Consider the following 22,894-nt stretch of genomic DNA (forward strand, 5'->3'; position numbering starts at 1 on the left):
GATATTTAGACTTCATAGTGATGCACGAGGTTTGAATGATGACATACTGTGGACTAGTCTATAGTCCCTGCTATCTCTGTGGCTTAACAATATACTTAGGGTTGTAACAGCTACACTTAAAATCCCACACAGTCTGTTATGTTATGTTATGTTATAACATCTTGTATAGCGCACAAATCACCGGGGGGCATCTCAGCGCTTTTTCTCAGTCACAACTGAAGGGGACAAATAGCAGGACGACAACGTTAGTACATATGCGCTTTCAGATGTTTCCTAAAGGCATGGTAGAAGGGAAAGCCTCGAAGGGTAATGGGGAGACTATTCCAATACTTAGGGGCCAGATAGGAAAAGGCCCTGCTCCCAGACCTACTGCGTTTGATGTGTGGAATGTGAAGCAGTTGCAGCGTGCTAGACCTCAGTGGGCGGTTAGGAATATGTTTTATCAATTTCTTTTAAAGATATGCTGGGCCAAGACCCTGGAGAGCAGTAAAAGTCAGGCAACACACTTTGAAAAAAGGTCTTTGTTTGACTGGAAGCCAGTGCAAGGTTTTCAGCAATGGCAATGATGGGGTGCCCGCTGGCTGATTCAGGACCAGCCTAGCGGCCGTATTCTGAATAACATTCAGTTTCTTCCGGTAAGTTGCTCCGACCTCGGCTAGCAAGGCATTGCCATAGTCCAGCCGGCTAATAATCGTTGCCTGGGTCAGCGTTCTTCGATGTATCATTGGAATAAAAGGAAGAATCTTTCCTAGCAGATATTGAGGAAATGTGGTCTTGCATTGAAAGGGTGTGGTTCAGCTTAATGCCCAGATTGTTCACGCTCTGTGATGGCACAGGGACAGACCCAAGTTGCGCCGGCCACCAATCCCGAGACCAGGACTCCTCCGCCTTTCCCAGCTGCATGACTTCAGTCTTGCTCGGGTTCAATTGGAGGCAGTTGTTGGCCATCCAAATTGAGATCTCCAACATCCCTCTGTGAAAACGGAGTCTGTCAGCTTCCCTATCTGGCCCACAGTTGAACACCAGCTGGGTGTCGTCGGCATATGACACCGTTTTGAACCCCAGGGCTTCCACCACCCTAGCCAATGGCGCCATATAGATATTAAAGAGGGTGGGGCTAAGGCAGGAACCCTGGGGAACACCCTTGGTCAACGGAGTTTTTTTGGACTGATATGGGCCCATGGTAACCGTTTGATGTCTGTCCAGCAGGAAACTCTGCAGACACTTAAGGGCTGAACCCTGTATGCCTGCGGAGCTCAACCTCTCCACGAGCTTAGCATGGGAGATGGTATCAAAAGACGCGGAGAGGTCGAGCAGCACCAGAATTGCTGAGCCACCTGCATCTATGGTCAGCCTTAGGGAGTGCGTTACCGCCAACAGGGCAGTCTCGGTGTTAAAGCCCCGCCGGAACCCAGATTGTGAAGGGTCCTAAGATGTTGTTTGTTTCTAGGTACCTGTTTAATTGCTGGTTTATGAAACTCTCCAGCATTTTTCCTAGTAGAGGGAGCAGGGAGACATTTTTCCTAGTAGAGGGAGAAGGGAGATGGGGCGATAGTTACCTAAGTCCTGGGGGTTGGCAGTAGGCTTCTTAAGTATAGGACGGACAAAAGCTTCCTTCCAAGGTGCTGGAACCACACCTTCCAGGATCAAAAGATTAAAAATCCTTTGAATGGAGGGGGCCAGAGTGTTAGAGAGAAGTGACATAACCTTAGGGGGACAGGGGTCTGTCGGGGACCCTGATTTTGCAGCCTCCAAAGCTCTTTGTGTCTCCATAAGGGAGATCGGCGAAAAATATTCCAATGAGCAATCTGTCTGCGCAATATGGCCTCCTAAGCTTCAGTCAGGTAATGGGTGAACCTGTTCCGCAGTTGGAAATATGGCATAAATTTGTTAAATTTTCTGTTGAAGAAAGTCAGCCAATGAGTCACATAACTCTTGTGATTCAGTGGGAGGAAGTTTACAGGCGGCCGGAGCAGTGAAGTCCTTTACAATGTCGAATAGGGCTTTGTGATGATATACCGCCTGTGCGGATTTAAATAGCGCCTTCGACTGCGAGGAATTATTCCGTCGCCAAATTCTTTCCAGCTTTTTACAAGATGATTTTTCCTGTTTCAGTTCGATCGAGTGCCATTGGGCCGAACGACGACTTCGTAGGGGTCTGTCCTGTCTATTTGCAGGTATGATTGTATCCAGAACATGTACCAGGCCCTCCCCAAATCCCTTCAGGGCCCTTGATACATCTTGGTCTATCAGATTGCAATCCATTAAGATTGCTGGGCATAGATGCAGTGGAGGTTCATTGTTGCTAGCGAGTTTTTACACCATCCACAGTAGACCAGGGGTACAGACGAGTGGGGATAGTTCCAGAGTGGGACCCTTGTTAAAGTTATTATCAATATAAGACTAACGGCCAAATAAAGATAAGACTATGTAGATAAGATAGGTGAGGGTAATTCTCCATTTACATCATCAGTCTCTCAGTAGGATATTCTGTCAATAGCTGGTAGGACCTTCCATCACTTATCTGTCGAATGCATTCGGTTTTATAGACAATTGTGTCTAGAATGACAATTGAACTGTCTTTATCGGCAGGTTTGATCGCAATTTTGTGATCTTGTGATAGGGTTTGCAGGGCTTGTTGTTCAAGCCGTGTCAAATTCCTATATGAACTGTGCTTGTTTTTACATAGTTTTGATATGTCCTCTTGGACTGCTTTTTCAAAGGTCAGTACCTGAGATGGTATGGTGTGTCCAGGAGGATGAAACATTGACCGTTCCTTGAGGCCAGTGTTGCTATCGCCTTGTTCATATTCCAATGATTGTTTGTCTTTGAAAAAGAAGTGTAGTCTAATTTTTTGAAAAAATTGTGCTAACTCGCACTAGATTTGGAAAGGATCTCCATTGAAGGTGGTAACGAAGCCCAGACCTCTATTGAGAACAAGTTCCTCGTCCTTAGTGAGGGTCCTATTGCTCAGATTCACTACGAGATTGTGTCTGTGCTGCTCCCCGGTTTTGCAGAGTTCTTTCTCGTGTGACTCCATGTCCCTGTGTGTGGACCTGCAGACTGATCCCAATGTACCTGAGCCTGTGGGTTCCTTCACGTGCCTCTCGATCTCTGAGGGCCAAACCCTAAATAGACTGGTTGGTATAGTCAGGTTGATATGCTTGAAAAGGTGCCATGGGGGGCTGAAATTAATGCGGTGGGTATCCCCATGGAGTCGGGGGCCACCACTGCTGAAACTGTGAGATGAGATGTCCCCTATGGCTATTGGATCTATTGGACCTGCCTCATCCTCTATATTGTTGTTTGTGCGCCCCAGGGGCATCAGAGTCACTGAAACTATCCTCTGAACTGGAGCCTGAATTAGTAGACCCATATCTCTTCCCATTGTTCTTAAATTCTGGTGGGGAATAGTTGTAGCTCGTGTATGGGTACACTCTCTCATGTTTAAACTTGGCTAGATCTTTTTGAAACTTTTCAATTTTAGTTAACAAAATGGAGTCTTTAAACTCTTTATTGTTTTTATTAGACTCTTCTTGTTTTTTTTTAAAGTGTTGCTGTGATAGTGGTTTTAATTTGAAATTCTAGAAGTTGTATCTCTATCAAGATGGAATCAGCAACTCTTTTGGCTGTACTGATAACTAAAATTAACCAGTCGCGCATACAGCGCCAGGATATTAAGGACCAGTCTTTTAGGAAAACTTTGTCTTGTAAGAACAAGCAAGGGGCATTAGTAACAACTAGCCCTGGGGGTGCGCAGTTAGCTCTTAAATGTTCTGCCATGATGGCGCCATGTATTGAGGGCCGTGAGTGTGATTTTTTAAGAATGAGTACTTTCCCCCACTCGTCTCCTACACCTGCAGATGAAGTATTCGGTCCCTCAAGTATACTTGGAGTGTTATCAAGGATTGATTGGTAAACTGCATCATCATATGCTAGACTGCTGAATTCAGCCATCTTAATGCAAGAAAAAAGGCAAAACAAAAGGGAAGAAAGAAGGAATGGAAAGGAAACTCTGCCGAACTCTACTTAAATTCAAAATCAACTAACCGTCAAATATGTGGAAAGGAAAACAAACTACCTACAGATTATAGTTATCTTTAAAATGACCCGCAGCCAGCAGCTGCTCAAGAACACCAACAAACGCTTAGAGAATTAGGGGCAAAGGAATATTTTAACGACCTGCCACAGTTCTATTCCCCAAATATACCATAATAATAACACAAGGAACTGGGCGTCTCGCATCAAAGCCACCAAATGCCAAAGAACAGAAAGAGAAAAAAGTGCAAGAATCAGAGTATTGTGAAGAACAAGGGACCCTTGAGCAGAGCTTGGATTCCCATCAATTGTCTCCGTGGTCAGTATTATCATCTGGTCATCCACCCACTTGAATGATATGTCTCTTGATCATAGAGATTATCTTCTTTGGAAAAACCCTCTCACTAGGGTCAACAAGAGAGGGCCAGACCCAGTGAACAAGCAGATCATTTGTTACTTTAATCAGTGATTACCACGAACTCGTGCAGTGCATGAAATAGTGAGAGCAATATTTAAAACAGAGTTGCTAGGAGAAAAACAAATTGTAGTCCAGATAACAAGACAAGACTGGCTATTTTAGACCTGTCCATCTTCTCTATTCCATCTGGCTCAGAAAGCGAATTATACCGAAAGCCAATGTCATGCAATTCTTTACTACGATATGACAGTCAACATCCTAAAGCTTTAAGAGACAACTTGCCTTATGGGCAATTTCTTCAAGTACAAAGAACCTGCTCAACTGTAAGCAAATTTAAAGATCATGCTGAATGTCTGACTGAGCAATTGATAGCAAGACATTATCCTTGGAAACTTGTTAAACATTCACTTAACGGGCCACCAATAATCATCGAGAAGCTCTTCTCGAACCCCCGGTTAACAAACTAGCTCTGGATCATCTGACATTTGTGAATATGTTCAGTACAATGGCTAACAGTGTACAAAAAAAGTGTTCGGAGGCAATGCCGAATTTTGAACTGCTGTAATGAAAAGATTGCCCCTACCCTGTTCGCCTTTAAAGGAGCGGGTAATTAATTAAATAGGCTGGTACATACACGTCCCAAATCGTCACCTAAGAGGATGGTAGAAACATTGTGGGATCTGCCGGCAGTGGAAGGACATCACCCATGTGGGGTGTGTTGAATCTGTCCTCAGACAAAACATTGCTAACATGCCCCTGTCTAATCCAATATGTTGGAATGACTACCCGGAAAGTTAGGGCGCGTATGCTTGAACACAAAAGCACTTTCAGGTCCAAGAAAACTTCTACAAGGCTAACCAGACATTTAGTTGAAAGAAATCATGGAGCAGAAGATTTTAACTGGACAGTGCTGGAGAAACCACTTATACCAGCACACATCAGTGATGTCTCCAGATACTTGTTCATCAAAGAACAGAAATGGGTATTCAGACTTCACAGTGATGTACGAGGTTTGAATGATGACATACCGTGGACTAGTCTATAGTCCCTTCTACCTCATTGGCTTAACAATGTACTTAGGGTGGTTGTAACAGATACACTTAAAATCCCACACAGTCTGGCTGAGTATCAGATTGCAGTCTATTAAGATTTCTGGGCATCGATGCAGTGGAGGTTCATTGTTGCTAGCGAGTTTTTACACCATCCACAGTAGACCAGGGGTACAGACGAGTGGGGATAGCTCGAGAGTTGGACCCTTGTTAAAGTTATTATCAATATAAGACAAACGGACAAATAAAGATAGGACAATGTAGATAAGACAGGTGAGGGTAGTTCTCCATTTACATCATCAGTCCTATTCTCATATTGTGGAACTTGTGAGTAGGCACAGCAGAGACACTTGCTGGATCAGAAGCTCGTAAAGAACAGAACTATAGGTTTGGGGGGTCGTAATGCTAGTGTTTTTAGAAGTGCTAGCAGAATTAAAGGGCAAAATGAGGATGAGCTCTTGACATATCTTCACTTATGGGCATGCCGTGTAGGGCAAGTGGGAACATGGGTCGAACCCGGCATGAAAGTTCTAAGATTAGTGATGGAACTACCATTTTTTGACTCTGATGATGTCATTTTGTAGTTCCCAAGTGACGGGAGCATCACGTTGCAGTCTACTCAAGGGGCGTCACTCTAACCAATCAACTGAGGGCTTCAGAAACTATCGGAACTACAGTCTTCATTACGATGAAGTCTAATTGTAGTTCTAGGTGACAACATCTAGACGAGCCTGGTTGTTGTTAATGAGCAACAGATGCGGCCAGAAGTAGTATTTAAGCGGGTTTCCTGTACCAATCGTTACCTCCATCCCATACTCAGAAGACGCCGTAGGCAACGACTGACAGGTAGGAGAACGTCCTTTTCACTTATTTTCCCCAGATGCTTAAGCAGTAATTTATCGTTTTTTTATCGGTCTCGTTGTTCTTGTTTCACGCTGTGGCATGGGCAGACTACATTTTAAACAGCTGCAACTCAAGCATTAAAGAGTATTTCGTTCGGAAACTGAGGCAAAGATAGTTTTTTCGGCATGATGCTGGATTTACAGGTCACGGGCAGGATATTATCTAACGAGTAGAATCGCCTGGGCATGGTCTGTTTTTGAGTATGTGAGAGACGGTTTCATAGGAAGATACCAAGCACGACTCTTGCTCTTTAGGTGCTTTGGAAGAAAGGATTGTCTCTGCATAATGATGGTGTGTATTTTGCAAACACACAGAGGTTTAATAATAAAGTGGGTAGGTTGATCGCGAGTTGAGGCCCTGACTGTGGTGAGGACCACCTCTCTATCACCTTCTCACTCTTTTCTGTTTCTCAGAGAGCGGCCTCGTATCCCTGAGTAAGGTTCCAGGTGAGGGGAGGTCCAGTATCCGATCAAGACGGGTAAGCAGAATATACATATGTGCTTACTGAAGACTAGCAGACAATTAGCTGGAAAAGTATAGGATAACAAAGGAAGGAGAGGCCTGTTGGTCCTTATACAAGTGAAATAATTAGGAGTATTGATGTTCTTTTGTTCTATTTAGGTGCCATCTGCATCCCTTGAAGTGGAGTATCTGAAAAGGAAAGGTTGACTTGATTCGAACCTTTTTAGTGGTGATATTCATTACACATATTTTTACTTTTGACACCTTAGAGGTTTTCTGTTGGTGTGATGTTGCAGTAGCAAACTTTGACGAACGTAGGTTCTGAAGAAAGCCTTGGGCATTTTTACCCACATAGCTGAAATAGGTCAACCTTGATAGCTTATAGTTATTTGTTAACACTGCTTTTTTTTACTGTTTTTATTTAGAGTGTGAGGGTATATCTGGAATAAAATGTGTTTTTCTCCTAGCAACTCTATTTGAAATATTGCACTCACTATTTCATGCACTGCACAAGTTCATTGTGATCACTGATTAAAGAAACAAATGATCTGCTTGTTTACTGTGTCTGACCCTCTCTTTTTGACCCTAGTGAGAGAGTTTTTCCAAAGAAGATAATCTCTATGATCAAGAGACATATCATTCTACTGGGTGGATGACCAGATGATAATTCTGACCACGGAGACAATTGATGGGAATCCAAGCTCTGCTCAAGGGTTTCTTGTTCTTCACAATACTCCGATTCTTGCACTTTTTCTTCTTTCTGTTCTTTGGCATTTGGTGGCTTTGTTGCGAGACCCCCAGTTCATTGTGTTATTATTATGGTATATTTGGGGAATAGAACTGTGGCAGGTTGTTAAAATAACCCTTTGACCCTAATTCTCTAAGTGTTAAATGGTGATATGAAGCTAATAATATCTGGGGAGAATGTGTTTGTGAGAAGGCCCCTAGGGCTACCACTGGCAACACCATGATCCCAATGTTCCACGACCTAAATATAAAACGGAGAGGGAAAATCGCTGTTTTGTGCCTGTTGTTCTATTGGATTTGGCTATGGACAACGCCACAGATGGTGGTCTATAGAGAGGACAAAGAACTCATAGTCCTTGACAGTTATTTAACCTTCCCTTGGCTTAGATATGTCAAGAAATGGCTTGCAGAACTCGATCTTCTTTCCTATTGGACGGAGCCAGAGCAGTTGGTGCAAGGCTCCGAGAGTATCCTGCAGCAAGTATATTGGGGACATGTCTTAAATGCACTCCAGCGGGACCCCAATTTGGGCAGATTAACAGTGCATTTTCTTATTGTTAAACCTAGCCGATGCTAAGAGTCCTTGACACTATCCAGCCATTCCTGGCATGAATCTTGTACCTGAAATGTCGGTATGAAATTTTTCACACCAAGAGCTGTATGGCAGTCTGGGAAATCCAGGGAGAGATAACCTGCACTTCATACACTTTAGGCCAAACTGAACACATTGTGCAGATCCTCTTCTTTTGCCCAGCATATGCTAGGGCAAGGATGAAATGGATCTGCCCATTGTGTGATAGGCTAGGGTTCAGGAAACATCAAGATGCCCTAAGAGTGCTCAAACACAACACAACACCATACATAATATTTGTAATATCTAAACACATATTAGCAGTAAGATTTGCACGGAACACGGTGGGGCTGAAATTGTGATGTCAGGGTTTGCAGTAAACAATATCAATCTCTCTTGAAGCACTTTTTGTGAATGATAGCAGTTTTAATGTCAGTACTGCATATTATCTATTGTATCAGTTTCAATCGATGTTTTAAATATATATGCATTTTATTGTTTTTAACTAAAACAAAGGGTATTAAGCAGTCTGGAAAGTATGGCCTTCCTCAACACAGGATCAACAGATAGACTCAAAAGCACTTACTTTTCCTTCAGGCATGGCAGACCATGGGAGGTCCTTGCCTGGATCTTTGTCCTTGTTTGCTTCAATACCTTGGTTTGAAATGCATATAGGCAATCCATGTATGTGATATGTACTGAGTATAAACTCATCATGAACAATTCACAGTTGGATGTGGAAATATTTTATTTTTATGTTGCTGTGGACTAAATTAAGTATTATACATTTTTTGTCCCTTCAGAGGGAGCAAACGGGAGGCTATGACAATTCCTCTTAATCACCTCTGTGATTGCTGAAGACATCTGCCTTCCTTGCAACAGACTTCTCTCTCTGAGTTTGTTATCAATCTGGAATTTAGTGTTGGATTATCTGAGGACACTACAATTACCACAGCACACCCTCCACTTACATTCCTAGCCTCAGAGACCAGGTGTAGTGGGGCAGAAGACCTTCACCATCTTGGAATTCCCCAGACACATTGCATTTTTGGCATGTTTGCAGTAAAGTAGGTCAGGCCTAGGAACCTTTACACCATTGTTCATGAACTAGGATTGTCTTGCAACGTCCCCCATTCATAGACCTGTGAGCTTTACAAAATTGGACCCTCAGTAGGCTTCATTTCAGCATTGCAGAACTTGAGAGAAGATACCAGGCTCCGTAAACCTACTGATTTTGGAATCTATGACTTGTGAGAACCTCCTGAGGTGGTTGGACCCTTTCCACTTGAGATCCAAGGAAAGAAAGATCGCAGAGAATTAGAAAGTTCATCTCCTGGGTGGATCCAGGAGCATTAAAAAGCTGAGCAGGATATTACTGTGAAGGTTCTACTAACCAGGAGCAACAGGACCAAGTTAGGGTCTCTGCCTGACTCCTGAAATGTGTTCTTTAAGTGCTCTTCTCTGGTAGGTTGAGCAACAAAAGAAATTTGGGAACATTTTCAAAACTTTAACTCCATAGTTCTAGTGTTTAAAGGGGACCAACCGAGAAAAGCATCTGATCAGCAGCTCTATGGTGTCTGATTTGATTTCAGGTTTGCCCCATGCGGTTATACGTATCTTTTCATAAAAACTATAAGGTATGATTTCATACTGAGAAAAACACTTTTTGGAACTTCCTTGATTCAAGGTCAAAGCAGGTCTAATCTAGATGGTATACACATCCGATGATGTATCACAGTCTGCCTCATAGCATGCCTAGATTTCTGTGAACATCAGTCATTGACTGCCATTGCCGCTTTGTGCTGTTTGGCTCTATTGCACTTTTTCTTTCTTTTTTATGAATTGGGGTAGGATTTGTATTGTATTTTGCGACTGCAGCTCGCACAGGTAAATGCTGTGAGGCGGTGAGGCAGGGTGAGGTGGGGTTGGGGTAGTGGTTTCCGACATACGAGTGGAATGTGAAAACTTTCTAAATAAATAAAACCACTTACTTTGCCGTTGCCGCATCAGTGATACAGCAAGTCCAAGGTAAGTGATTTTATTTATTTATTTAGTTCCTTTTCACATTTCCATCATATGTTGGATTCAACTACCACCCACCCCACCCCGCATCACCGCCCCAAATCATTTACCTGTGCGAGCCACCGCTGGCATTGTGGGTTCAACATTTTAACAGCACTTCTAAATGTTTTGCTCTTTTTCTCTAAGTTAAGCCGGTCTATTCTATGACACAGATACTGAGGGATTAGCTCAGGTTTAAATTACTGAAACCTTTGACTAGACCTAACACAATAGTGACTTTATTATTTGTGGTGAACTCCCAGCCAACCCAAGTAGTAAACTACCCATTGAGTTTTTGAGCTTTTCATGGTTTGTAAGTCTTTGGGAGTATTTGTGTTTTCGGATTTTTTAGGAGGTTCATTGCATGTGTGTGAATTTATAGTTGTGGTCATGTGTTATTTTGTGTGTAAAGAAGAGACAGATATTATGTGTTATTTGTATTGTATAAATGATGTGTTTATATGTGTTAGGAGTTGGGGGTATGTTGGTGTTTGAACTAGGAGTTTTTAGGGAAAACAGTGTTGAAGCAGCCGCAAAGCTTACTGAATACAGAACAATTGGTGTGGGTTTGGCAATAAAGGAACGCTACTATTTGTGTACATTGATATGTTTTGAAGCAGTCTTCCATGAGTGCCTTTCAGAATCCTTTCTAAGGTTATGTCGAATTTAGATTAGTTGCCTGACTGACTTGGCAAAATGTATCACATTATTTCCTCCACTTCATTCATTATTGACTGTTGACGTCCAAATTATAAAAAAACACATTTAATATTTATTGAGGATTGCACTTTTTTACGCATGCTGGCCAAAATTATTTATTAATAAGATTTTGCTGTATCCTGCAAAACTGAAATGTGAAAGCTACCACAAACTAACCACATTGTTTGACATTGTACCAAGAAAGAATAGGTTTGGAAGTAAAGATTGTACTTGAAAAATCAAATACAGCAGGTGAAGATGATCACACTGGCTCATCTGTTACCACATGTAAGAAATGACAGCACTGAAAGCCAAACCCAAAACAGAAACCATATGACATGTATGAGAATTCCACCTTGAACTAAATAGGTGTTTGGACCCAATACTGAGTTAATAAGATCGGAATACAGAAATATTAGAAAAATATATTATCATACATAAATATTGTGATGCAAACATAAGGGGGGGGTGATCATGATGTCGGGGGGACTTATTTCTGCCCAACACCCACTCGGAAACAGGTCCGCTGACCTCAGGTAAGCGGTCCTGACCACCTAATCACGATGCGATACCCTCTGTGGGAGCTCGTGTTACGGCCATAAACAATCTGTACCACAAGCTCCCATAGAGGAACAGGAGTCTGTGTTCATCCCTGCACTGTGTGACAGGCACCTCACGGTGCCTGCCATACAGTGCAGGGATAAACAAGGAGGCATCATAGGTGCCCCCTATAGCCTCCAACTGCAAGCCACAGAGGCATGCTAGAGGGCCCCATACTTGCTCTCCGAAAGGCTTTCCATGTTAGAAAGACTGACATGTCAAGCCTGCTGGAGACCGAGTATCATAATCCCAGGGGTAGAAAGGCTGCACTTTAGGATTCAGGGACAGCCTCCAAGTAGCTTCTTGAAGCTGTTGAATGCCATCCGTAATGACAGGCCGGTTAAAATTCCAACCGCCAGCATTGTAATGCGGCAGTCAGAAATTAAATCAAGATGCAGCCCGGAAAGGCACCAACCAATGGTCAGAGCCTTTCCGGACCGCATCACATTAAGGCCCATATTGACAAGAATTTCATTTTTTAGACGAGTAGTATTGTTAGTAAGAATATCATTGATTTTAATATCATTTTGAATATTATAGTTCAAACGAATATGGTTTTTAGTTATTTTAATATTTTTTAGTTATTAGATTAGTTGTATGTGTTTTTATTCTTCACATAAATGTTATTACTTATTTTAAAATAGTAATTTATGGTATTGTAGTGGGTTGATGGGTTTGTAGGGGGATAGCGTGGGAAGCTAATTATGTGTTATTTGATTATCATTTAATTAATAATCTTTAAGTTAGTATGTAATTGATATTCATTATGTATCGTATTTAATACTCATTTAATTGCAAGTTGCTATGTTTGTAGGGGTAAACAGTGAAAAGCTAATTGGTTAATAATTAATTAGCAATTAATTCACAATTATTTTAAAAGTTTTATTGATTATTTAATTGGTATTAAATATGTAAATTGTGTAATATTAATATATTTTAGTTACATCTATGAGCTGTCTGCTGGGTATGTAGAGGTATAGGGTGGGATGGTAATTAAGTAGTAATTAATTAATAATGAATTTATTTATAATTAAGGCTCCCTGTTTTCAGTTTTTACTGATTTTTACAGATAAATTCAGACAGCAAACATTCATTTTCTTGTCTGTATTTATTTTTAAATGTGGATAAAAATGGAAATTGGGTTGCTTTTTGAGTAATTCTAATTATTGTCTATCATGACTGACAGGCCAATAAATGTGCGAATTGGGAAATAAGGGGGGTTAAAAAAGAAAGGTATTTTAGAAAGAGGCTTTAACAGCAGTAGGTATGCACAAGGTTGATACAGAAATGTGCATATTTTCATATAAGTGCTCTGATATATCTTCAGCAGGTGTTCACAGCACTGGAACCTAGCAGACATTCAAGCATGAGTGCATACTTACCGGGTAAATACAGACGGCAATGGCAAAACAAAATACCATAAAACCAGGAGCACTATTTATAATGAGCAATTGGTGTTATAATGTAATATGGGGTTGGGTCTGGTGGCTTAGTAGACTAATGCGTCAACTGTAAGGGCCTTTGTATGACCTCATTATCACAGGTTCAAATCCCAGCAGTTCCACTTAGCCTTTCATCCTTCTGAGGTCGATAAGATGAGTACCATTGAGTTGAGTGAAAAGTATGGTGTTCTGTGTTTAACTATAGATGAGGAAATCGAAGTGTGATTGATTCTTCACAGGACTGACTAGGTGTATGAGTGCATATGATAGTGTTCTAATAATAAGTGACTGTATGTATGAGTAATTGTATGGGTGAATGAGTGAATGTGTGTGTAGACGTACGAATCAGTGAGTGTGTATGTAGTAACTGGTATTGGTGTGTCATGATGTCATCAGTGATGTCATTTGAGATGTCATCAGTGATGTCATTTCAGATGTCATTAGTGATGTCACTGAAGTATGGTGTTCTGTGTTTAACTGTATAGATGAAGAAATGGAAGTGTGATTGATTCTTTACAGGACTGGCTTGGTGTGTGAGTAACTCCATGGATGAGTGGCAGTGTGTGACTGTCTGCATAGGTGTATGAGTGCATATGATAGTGTTGTAATAATAAGTGACTGTATGTATGAGTGATTGTATGGGTGAATGAGTGAATGTGTGTGTAGACGTAGGAATCAGTGAGTGCTTATGTAGTAACTGGTATTGGTGTGTCATGATGTCATCAGTGATGTCATTTGAGATGTCATCAGTGATGTCATCAGTGATGTCATTTGAGATGTCATCAGTGATGTCATCAGTGATGTCACTGACCATGTCATGAATGATGTAATATGTGACATCATCAGCAGTGGATTGCGGGTGCGCGATATATAGTTAGTGCAACTAACTATATATGGAATTTCAATGGTTTTGTGTGAGTAAAATAAGGTTTTGTAAATGCTAATTCCTAACTATATATGGTCTATAACCTATGGTTTTTTCAGTGAATTTTCAAGGTTTTGTAAATGCTAATTCCTAACTATATATGGTCTATAACCTATGGTTTTTTCAGTGAATTTCAATGGTTTTTTAATAGCAAATATCATAAGCTGTCGAATGTCAAGTACGTGGTAAGTAAAAACATTTTCGTGTTTATGCACACTGATCTGCTTTGAATGCTGCCCCCCACCCCTCATTTCTATTAGGAGTACTCTCTCTTTGCAGATAGTGAAGGGTAGTTAACGCAGCCCTTTGCCCCCTTTGTAATCCGTCGTGCCTGCTTCTTTCTCCATTTGATTGATTGTTCTCTTTGGTTCATTCTCTATTTACAAACAAGCACAGAGTCGCAATACTCTGTTTAGTCTTTGCAGATAGCGAAAAACCGTGTAAAAAAACAAAAGGAATCGAGCAAAATCAGTAGGCCACTAATGGGATCTCTTTTTGACCTCGCTAAAATAGAAACATTAGGAACAACCTGTTGAAAATAGCAATGCGTATGTACATAAGCGGCGTTCATTTGTGTTCACAGTACCCCTTGTTGATTGTTTGAATCGAGCATTGAATTGTTCGAAGTTGGTTCTCTTAAGGATCTTCTCTGCCTGCAAACGAGGAAGAATAGGAATTTTCTCTCTCCCTTTGCAGATAGTGAAGGGTAGGTAACGCAAGCCTTTAACACGTCGTACCTATTTCATTCCTCATTGATTGATTGATTGTCCGAACATTGACTGTTTGAGAATTAGTTCTTTTTGGAGGTATTCCCTGTTTGCAAATAAACGTAGGAAAATCTTTGCAAGTAGTGAAAGGGTACGTAATGCGGACCTTTCTCCCCCGTTGTAATCTGTCATGCCTATCTACTCCCCACTGATTGATGCACCTGTTTCACCCGGACCATTTACTAGACATACGTCATCTGGCCCGACCAGAGAGCACCCCTAGTGAAAAGGACATATGCAATAATAACGAAGTGATCACTGTATCCTGTTAACAGAAACTTTAGCATGAAACAACCTGGAAAGAAAAGAATAGGAAAACGAAAATCAGTAGGCCACTGATGAACATGAACTTTTATTAAACAACGAACAAAGAAACGATAACATAACGTAATGATAAAACCTATTAATGTCCTAGAAACAAGAAAACGTTAAAATATGCCATTGGTGAGAGACCAGAAAAACAGTAAGAGAAACCAAATCACCCCTCGCTGTCCCACCGCCTGCCACGCCAAAAAAATCGATAGACTAGGGAAAATGCAAGTCAGTAGAACATCCGCCCCCACTCTGGAAACTTCCAAGGTGGGGCAGGGTTCCGGCTACGCCCAGCCGGGAGCAGCCCATATAAGGCAGGTCCTGCTGCCACGCCTCGGCCAGGAGATCCTAACGTAGGGTGTAGCCGGAGGAGAGGCCGAGACCAGCGGGACCCGGCCAGGGGATTGCCTTTACAACGCTGAACAGTTGCAGGGGGGGGGAATGTCTCCTCGACCCTCCCCTCTCTCTCCCAGTCCGGCCGCGGTGGCCCTTGAGAGTTGCAGGTAGTCCCGCCACATGCTCTTCCGGTCCGGCCACCAACGGTCGGGGGGCCGAGGCCGACGGGATCCGGCTGCAGCCGATAAACCAAGAAACCCGTTCATGGGGCCAGAGCCAGGGGCGTCCGGCCGACATCTACCGGAAGCCCGGCCCGAAGACGGACGGGACACTTCTTCTTTCTTGTATAATTGCTGCAACAACCCTGGGGGGGGATGTCTTGCACATGCCTCCGACCCCCCCCCCCTCGTCCTCATCGCCTGGTCCGGCCATAACAAATATCAAGCGAGACGCCGTGGAGTGCACTGGGAGGGAGAGACGGTGCGAACAGGCCTCTCCCGCCTCCCCAGTGGAGGCTTCCCAGCTGCACCCTCAGCGCTCCAGGCGCCCGGAAAAGAGTTCTTCCACTGTGGCCATGCTGCAACGTCTCGCCCGGCAGGGTGGAGCCCGTCCGCTCATTTGACCCCGCGATCGCCAGTAGCTACCGAACTCTCAAAATGGCGGTCGACCTGGCAAGAGCGGGCCCAGCATAAAGAAATGGCCCGGTCACTGGTTGACTCCACCACCGTAGTCCTCCACGACCTTGAAGATTCTAGAGGAGCCGCGGGAGTCTCCGACCCCCTGATGGGGAATGACTGCCATGATCGCCCGTGGAGTGACGAAACTGTATCCGCGGGACGTCGGCGCCAGCCTCACTTTGAATTACTAGAATCCTGCAGACCTCACTTCCGGTAAAAGCACAGTGTGACCCGGTAGGAAAAATTGTTGCACCCCCTCCCCTTTTTGACTGATAGTTCAAACCACCGATCCTTTCCTTTGCCCTTTTAACGGAACTTTGGACTGCCTCCCCCTCTTTTACATTTTCTAGAGAAAACAAAACATTAACCACTACATTAGCATAGCAGTTGACACCAGAACTGTTTTCAAATTGAAAACCAACAACATCTTCAACAGAATCCTTTTTGTTTCTGCTGTGACCCTGCTACAGCACAGGCATTGTCCCCAGCAGTAATTCTGCAATGCCGGTAAGAATAGCTGTGGTGCCTACTGGACTCACTCACCCCCGCGGCGCCCCACGCCGTTATGTGCTGGGCGGCAACTTGCTAGACATCACTTTCGTGCCATCTAGATTTCAGCGCGTTCTGCTGCCTTGGAACTATTCGCACAACAGACCGCTACTGACAAGAATATTTCATTATTGGTGCTGTCAATTTCAATAAATCTATTGGATAATTCAAAAGAAATTGCCACGGTCTCTTCGTTGTTTAAATGTTTTTACTGTTTTTGTTTTGTTGTATATATTTATATGTTATTAAAGTTTTATATTCCTACTACTTTGTTGGAGTGCTATATATTTTTAATGTGACACATAATTGTAAAAACTTTGATGTACAAAGAGTCATTCCTGGAATCTTCCGCTTCAGGCTCGGTCCCCTCCCCAATCACAATACAGGATAGTTTTCAGATAGTAGGAACACGTGTGGTGTGACGGATCTCATCGGGTGTGGGCCTTGATCTACTATAACTCCTTTGAAGAGGGGTGATTCTTTACAGCTGAGGCCATAAACTACATCTGCAGGGCTAGCTGATAGCCTGGACAATCGGACACAGAGGAAGAGGAGTGTCAGAGGGTGCGGTAGTGAATAGGGCGAAAGGGAGGTGTCGGGCGGGCACAGAGTGTGATTCTCAGGGAAGAGCAGCGCAGATGGTGGGAGGTTTATTGCCCATGCATAAGACAGAGAGCGGGGGTGACCAGTGCCTGGGGAAGATGCTTGCGAGGGTGAGGAGCCATGCTACGAATCGACAGCGTGCAGAGAGTGGGTCTGGTCAAGACATCTAAAATGGCTGCCGTGCACGACAAAAGTGTGGCATTTCAAAAAAGGCAAGATGGCGCAGACAATGTTTTTCAACACTTCCTCATTTCCTTCGAATCGAACGTTAACAGACGTTGGGGCATATTACCAAAGTTAAGCGATATTTATCGCTAACGATGCTTACCAACGAATTTTTTACCGCTAAGCATCGTCAGAAATTATCGAAGATAAACCTTGCTATTATCAAGGTTTATCACAAATGCTATAATAAACGGCCGCAATGCATGAATATCGCTAAAAACTCAGCGATATTCATACATTACCGAGCTAATGCTCTTAGCCATGTTATCCACCTCCCATTGGATAACATGGCTAAGAACTGCTCAGGGCAGGTGTTACTTTTTGGAGATATTCGCGCTTAGCGCGAATATCTCCAAAAGTTGGTAATAGGAGATAGATATCTTGCATGTTGTAATGCAAGTTATTGTGGTATATGGAACTCATACCATAATCTCTCAGGAAAGCAGAAACTGATCCTTTTGGGACCGCCTAAAAAGGCATAGGGGGTGAGGAGTACTCTACTTTGCCCCCTTTTCACGTTCCGAACTATTTTATTTTACTCTCTTCTGTAATTACACAAAATAGCACCGATAAGATGCATCGGAGACACACAGTGAGAGAAAGGAGGCCGGAGATGAAGAAGAGATGTCAAATACACATTGGAGATAATATAGTGGCAGAAGGGAAGTAAATATGAGTAAACTTACCATGTAACATAAAAATGTTGCACTCTATACTATAAGTCTCATTTTATACTACAATCACTTCGCTACAACCTCATAAATTAAAAATAAAAATGAATAATGTCTCAAACAATTTTTGATTTCTAAATATAAATTTATTCTTCAGAATTTTCTAAATTTGAAAGAACTAGTAACATGTCCTCATCAGCAATGTCCTCATGAAAAGTCTGCAATAATGATTCTTGTAACTCTATCGTCTCCAAACACTCGATAAATTCGCCATCAAGAGATTGATCAAAAAAATCATTCAAGTCATCTCCTCCTTCTGACAATATTTCATTATTGGTGCTGTCAATTTCAATCAATGTAGTGGAATCATTCAAGTCATCTCCTCGTGACAATATTTCATTATTGGTGCTCTCAATTTCAATCAATGTAGTGGAATCATTCAAGTCATCTCCTCCTTGTGACAATATTTCATTATTGGTGCTGTCCATTTCAATCAATCTAATGGAATCATACAAGTCATCTCCTCCTTGTGACAATATTTCATTATTGCTGCTCTCAATTTCTATCAACGTAGTGGAATCATTCAAGTCATCTCCTTGTGACAATATTTCATTCTTGGTGCTGTCCATTTCAATCAATCTAATGGAATCATACAAGTCATGTCCTCCTTGTGACAATGTTTCATTATTGGTGCTCTCAATTTCAATCAATGTAGTGGACAATTCAAAAGAAATTGCCACGGTCTCTTCATTGTGAGCCATTTTATTTTGAAATTGCTTGCTGTAAATTGCAGAAAAAAATAATCACTTTCATTTATCGTTTTTAGTAATACATAATATAAAACTAACTTTATCAAGTATTTAGTATAACAGAAGGACTGCAAATAAATAACAGAAAACATTTTTCAAATTATCTTCAAGTGTACAACATAGTTCCCCTTACAAATTAACAACTCACCTTTTCAAAAGTAGGAAAAATGTTAGTACTGTGTAAATCAAACACCAGAAATTCACCACCAAAAATTCCTCACAAATGTACCTCAGACAGTAGTATCACAAAATGGCTGTGGTTTCCTCTCATTTGACATATATACATAACCAATTAACTTTCATCACACACAAATACAAAACCAAAGTAACATTTTAATTGGTTCTAAATTTCAACACTTTCAAATGTGTTTTCCCCATGCAATTTTCCATAGGACATTTACATACGTCTACAGCCTGAATGGCTGAACGGAATTACACCAAACTTGGCAAAATGGTACATCAAACCTAAGAGGTCAGGAAGGATCTACTATGCCCCCTTATGGTCATTTCCCCCTTCGCTTTGGCCTCCTCTTGTCTCTCAATCCTACCGAGAGACAAGATGGCGGCCGCTACGGACTGTTTGGAATGTTGACAGACGCCGGAGAACCAATCAGCTTCGCAAAGCTCCATAACGCGAAAAGTACGCGAAGCGGAGCGCTGTTACAGATATATATCTTTTTTTGAACGTTAATTTCTCAAAATCCACTGGAGCACATATATTGAGACCTAGCAAAGGCACATCGGGCTACCAGTCCCTAATAGTTTACCAAGTTTCGTGCAAATCCATTCAGCCGTTCGATTATTATTATTATTATTTTTTTTTGCCCCGCGGGGCCCTTTTAAAACCTCCACATCAAACCTAGGGGGTCAGCGAGGATCTACTATTCCCCCTTATGGTCATTTGCCCCTTCGCTTTCGCCTCCTCTTGTCTCTCGATCCTACCGAGAGACAAGATGGCGGCCGCTACGGACTGTTTGGAATGTTGACAGACGCCGGAGAACCAATCAGCTTCGCTTCACAAAGCTCCGTTGCGCGAAAAGTACGCGTCCTGGGCCGCTGCCCAGTCCGCTGTTACAGATATATATCTTTTTTTAAACGTTAATTTCTCAAAATCCACCGCAGCACATATATTGAGACCTACAAAAGGCACATCGGGCTACCAGTCCCTACAATTTTGCCAAGTTTCGTGCAAATCCATTCAGCCGTTCGGGCTAAAAGTGAGGCCAACCGCCCTATGGAAATTAACATGGGAAAAACGCGTTTTGGGACCCCCCTTTTTTCTCGGCCCCCCCTTGACGAACCCCCCCAAAATTTTCAGGGGCTGCTCAGAAACAAAATGTGCCATTTTCCTGAAAATTTCAGCCAATTCCGTCCACAAACGCCAAAGTTATTAGACATAGAATTTTCAAAAATCCCATAGAGAAAAAATCCTAACTATATATACCTACTGGCGACCGCCAGTAGGTAATATATATATATATATATATATATATATTCAATAACAAAGTGCCCACGAGCTTCGGGGAGCACTCAACAGCGCCTCCACCATCCAGTGCTTGTTGTCCGCCCACCTGTTAGAGACCTTAAGTTATATTTGCTGCCTGACGCGTTTCAGGGTAGGAAACCCTTTCTTCAGAGGCTTCTCGGCTTAAAATCATGGCGCTACAGCGTTTGTGTGTTCTCTACGTTCTTTTATTCAATACTGGCCCCACGTGACATCAGGGGGCCCTGCTAAGTGCAGTATGCATGCCCCATGCATTTTGGGACATGTAGTTTCACAGCGCCATAATGTACCTTTTTTTCGCCGTGTTGAAATGTCTTCAATAGATTGCAGACTCCTATGGGTGGGTGGGCTTGTTGATTTGCTGTGCTGCTTGATCGGGGAAAAGTTCCTTTCACCAGCCTCTCTATTTAGTTCATCAGAGATGGTGCTCACCCCACTGATGTCACGTGGGGCCAGTATTGAATAAAAGAACGTAGCGTCAAGAGCGTCAGGCAGCAAATATAACTTAAGGTCTCTAACAGGTGGGCGGACAACAAGCACTGGATGGTGGAGGCGCTGTTGAGTGCTCCCCGAAGCTCGTGGGCACTTTGTTATTGAATAATTGCACGGCCGTCCTGCCGTGGGGTGAGCACCATCTCTGATGAACTAAATAGAGAGGCTGGTGAAAGGAACTTTTCCCCGATCAAGCAGCACAGCAAATCAACAAGCCCACCCACCCACAGGAGTCTGCAATCTATTGAAGACATTTCAACACGGCGAAAAAAAGGTACATTATGGCGCTGTGAAACTACATGTCCCAAAATGCATGGGGCATGTATACTGCACTTAGCAGGGCCCCCTGATGTCACGTGGGGCCAGTATTGAATAAAAGAACGTAGAGAACACACAAACGCTGTAGCGCCATGATTTTAAGCCGAGAAGCCTCTGAAGAAAGGGTTTCCTACCCTGAAACGCGTCAGGCAGCAAATATAACTTAAGGTCTCTAACAGGTGGGCGGACAACAAGCACTGGATGGTGGAGGCGCTGTTGAGTGCTCCCCGAAGCTCGTGGGCACTTTGTTATTGAATAATTGCACGGCCGTCCTGCCATGGGGTGAGCACCATCTCTGATGAACTAAATAGAGAGGCTGGTGAAAGGAACTTTTCCCCGATCAAGCAGCACAGCAAATCAACAAGCCCACCCACCCACAGGAGTCTGCAATCTATTGAAGACATTTCAACACGGCGAAAAAAAGGTACATTATGGCGCTGTGAAACTACATGTCCCAAAATGCATGGGGCATGTATACTGCACTTAGCAGGGCCCCCTGATGTCACGTGGGGCCAGTATTGAATAAAAGAACGTAGAGAACACACAAACGCTGTAGCGCCATGATTTTAAGCCGAGAAGCCTCTGAAGAAAGGGTTTCCTACCCTGAAACGCGTCAGGCAGCAAATATAACTTAAGGTCTCTAACAGGTGGGCGGACAACAAGCACTGGATGGTGGAGGCGCTGTTGAGTGCTCCCCGAAGCTCGTGGGCACTTTGTTATTGAATATATATATATATATATATATATATATATATATATATATATATATATATATATATATATATATATATATTCACTGAAAAAACCATGGGTTATAGAGCATATATAGTTAGGGATTAGCATTTACAAAACCTTATTTTACTCACACAAAACCATTGAAATTCTATATATAGTTAGTTGCACTAACTATATATCGCGCACCCGCAATCCACTGCTGATCATGTCACATATTACATCATTCATGACATGGTCAGTGACATCACTGATGACATCACTGATGACATCTCAAATGACATCACTGATGACATCATTGATGACATCATCCAGTGACTGTGTGTTTCTGTAAAGTTTAAATATGTTTTACATATTGAAAAATGAGTAGATGTAAAAGTGTCTAAATAAAAGATTTAGTAGGTGCGTGACTGACTGTATGAGTGAGTGATTAAATGTGTCTCACTGAGTGCATGGGTTAGTGACTAAACTGTCTTAATTTGTGCATCATTATGTCTGTTGTTCTGTAAACTGCTGCATGTGTTGATCAGTAGCTATATGAGTAACTATATGGGTTATTGATTGATTGTCCAAGTATTTGTATGGGAGACTGGGTGTGTGTGTGGCTGGCTGGGAGATGTGTGACTCTGTGCAGATCAATGTGTTCTTGTATCAATGATTGTATAAGAGAGTAAGAATGTGTTATTATATATTTGAAAATGTAAGGTACTCTATGTTTAACTGTATAGATTAGAAAATGGAAGTGTGATTGATTCTTTACAGGACTGACTAGGTGTGTGAGTAACTCCATGGATGAGTGGCAGAGTGTGAGTGTCTGTATAGGTGTATGAGTGCATATGATAGTGTTGTAAAGATGAGTGATTGTATGTATGAATGATTGTATGGGTAAATGAGTGAATGTGTGTATAGATGTAAGAATCAGTGAGTGCGTATGTAGTAACTAGTATTAGTGTTTCAATGGTTTAAAAAATTATATTCTGTATT

This window comes from Lissotriton helveticus, chromosome 3_1, assembly GCF_964261635.1.
Source record: "Lissotriton helveticus chromosome 3_1, aLisHel1.1, whole genome shotgun sequence".
NCBI lineage: Eukaryota > Metazoa > Chordata > Amphibia > Caudata > Salamandridae > Lissotriton > Lissotriton helveticus.